Source organism: Galeopterus variegatus, unplaced genomic scaffold, assembly GCF_000696425.1.
Source record: "Galeopterus variegatus unplaced genomic scaffold, G_variegatus-3.0.2 Scaffold1974, whole genome shotgun sequence".
NCBI classification, from domain to species: Eukaryota; Metazoa; Chordata; class Mammalia; order Dermoptera; family Cynocephalidae; genus Galeopterus; species Galeopterus variegatus.
The window spans coordinates 165,393-168,365 of NW_007728085.1; the positions used below are offsets into that span (position 1 = coordinate 165,393).

The 2,973-nt window shown below is 35.3% G+C and overlaps 1 pseudogene; it reads right to left on the reverse strand.

Annotated features, from left to right (window-relative positions):
- Positions 1-1,883: 1,883 nt before the first annotated feature.
- Positions 1,884-2,973, reverse strand: part of LOC103596294 — a 3,042-nt pseudogene continuing 1,952 nt past the window's right edge.

The window sequence follows — 2,973 nt, forward strand, 5'->3', positions numbered from 1 at the left end:
GGTGGCGCACTGCGATAGTGCGCCGCTTGGGAAGTGCGGCGGCGCTCCCGCCGAGGGTTCGGATCCCACATACAGACCGGTTCCCGCTCACTGGCTGAGCGAGGCGCGGGAGCAACACCGAGGGTTGCGATCCCGTTGCCGGTCCCGGTCCGGTACAGGGGCGACACTGAGGGTTGCGATCCGTTGCCGGACATGGAAAAAGACCAAAAAAAAAAAAAACAAAATAAGCCAATTTATGGTATTTAACTTATTTCTGGCAGTTTTTCTTATTCATTCTTATCTAGGAGGTAAGATGTGGAAGGACTAACATACTGTAGTTATTTGGTAAGTAAAATTGGAAAAGAAACACCTTATATAGTCTTATCTAAGAATTCATGTATTATCTTTAAAGAGTTAAATAACTTAGGAGCAAATATGGGATTCATAAACCATACTGTATATACCTAAATCTTATAGTTAGATATAAATGGTCTCTTGTTTATTATGGGTATTAACAAAATTCTTATTTTCAGATTAGCCTATGTTAACATGTATTTAGGAAGAATTAGACTTCACCCTTGCCACTTGATCTGCTCACCTCAGATACCTATGAATTTGAGTTGCTGGTACTTTGTAAAATCTTAAATCTTAAGAGACATTTCATTTTTCTTTTAAGGACTTGTAGAAAACAGAGAACATCTTAACTTTTAGGAAGAGTACTGGTCTGGAAACCAAAATCCTGAATTTTTATCATCATTTCTGCCCTTCACCTTGTTCTAGGACTCTCAGCATATTACTCAGCTTTTTGTGCTTTGTTAGTCTCAGGTTTTAAGTGAGGTAGGTTAGACTGAGTGACTTCTAAAACCCTTCCACTAATAACATTCTATGAGTAACTCACAAAGGGGATAACATATATTAAGCATTTAGCAAGATTTTACAAAACTAGCTTATGCTAGTTGCTGCTTCCTTCTATTTTTAAAACATGGGTGTATATTTGATCTCAAATGGAACAAAAAGTATGGCAGCACAGTTTATGATCCCTTAAGTTTTCAGTTAGTGGTAGAGTAAAATGTAATATATATCTTTGAAACTGAATGTAAATATTTGCAATTCTTTGTACCAGAATACAGTGATTTTTGGTAAATTGAACTTCAAACTCAAAATCACATCCTTTTGTGATGAAATTGCTTTGACTTCTCATAAAATTCTAGATCAATGCAACATATCAGTTCAGCTACTTGGGTTGCAGTTTGCAGGCCACTCATCTAGGTAAGGTTTATAAGCATGTAGTTTTATACAAAATCACATGTTCTCTAGGGGGCCCCCACAGTATTTTCATTACTGCTGTGACTTTTAGGTAATACTTTACTGGAACTGTTCCAACCCAGTTATTGTTTTTCTTCACAGTGCTAAGTTTTTAGGTTAGATTTTCAAATCTCTTTGATTTTTTTTTTTCTTTCTGTTATGTTTTGGTTTGGGAGAAAAAGCATTACTACTTCTTATCCATAAACTTCTTGCAGACCACCTCTATGTGGTAGTGGAATGACCCTTCCACTGGTTAAAGCTATATGCCATATTTTCATATTTTGAACAAAATATCAAGTCTGTTTGCCTTGATACATTGGATATTTAAACCATATTAATCTTTCTGTTATCAGTAGTGAGATGTTGACATTGTACCGAGCAGAGAAGAAATTATGAAATGCCTATAATCTTGTACATTACAACATTGTTGTTCATTATTATCTTTTTTTATAACCACACTCTTTGGGGAACAATGACCATTTTTCCAGGTTCTCTTACTTTCCTTCAATTAAGCCAGATAATTAAAAGGCACTGAGTTATATTGCATGCCTAAAGAAATGTCTTCATTGAATTACTATTTTAGGTCATACCCTTGACTTTTATGGAGAGTGGCTGTAAGAACAACAATAATAAAGAATTGGCATGATAATAATTATAATAAAAACAGTGACAACAGCGATTAGGCCACAACTTTTCTAATTAGTTGCCCTAAAATGAATAAAATCTGCGTAAAAATTTCTTACCACCACCCCCACCAACAAAAACCTATTCTAATTATCTAAAGCTTGTTTAAAAAAAATAAAAATATAAGGCTTGTTTTATTGGGTGGGCCCTGATCCTTGTTTTATTGTTTACTTTCTTAATATCTTGTCCAGTCCCTTTGGGTAAAAGTGTAATTTGCCACATGTAAATGAAAAGCCCAGTTTTTAAAATTTGACTTAATATTTTATATTATTTTATATTATTAAAAGGCAGTCTTTGCTTTGCATTGTAGTGCATGACTGTAAAAATGATCATGCAAGGTGAAATCATGGAGAATGATCTTAATATCTGAATACTCAATGGGAAAAATTACAGCTGTTCCATGACCTTTAAATATTTTGTCAAAACATTAGTAATTCTTATTCTTTGTTATAAATGTATGAGGCAGCGCATTTTGGTTTTAGAATAGCTTTCTTGCTGAGCTCCCTGCTTCCAAACTTTCTCCTTTGTCGAGCCCTTCATTCACATTTTTATAGCCTTGTAGTACGTTTTATGAGGACACTACAATTTATTTACTTTTTTTTTTTTCTTTTTGTCTTTTTTACTGACTGGTAACAGGATCGCAACCCTCAGTGCTGCGCCGCACCGCGCTCAGCCAGTGAGCGGGAACCGGTCTCCACATGGGATCCGAACCCTCGGCGGGAGCGCCGCTGCAATCCTAAGCGGCGCACTCTCCAGTGCGCCACCGGGCCGGCCCTATTTACTTATTTTTATATTAATGACTTTTTAGATATTTCCACGTTTTTATTGTTGTAAACAGTGCTTTAATAATATTCTTACACATTTTCTGGCATATGTACATGAGAGTTTCTCTAAGGGTATATCTACCAAAGGAAGTTGTTTTCATCTGGCGTGAACATCTTCAACATTACTATATATATATATATATATATATATATATATATATTTTTTTTTTTTTTTGTCTTT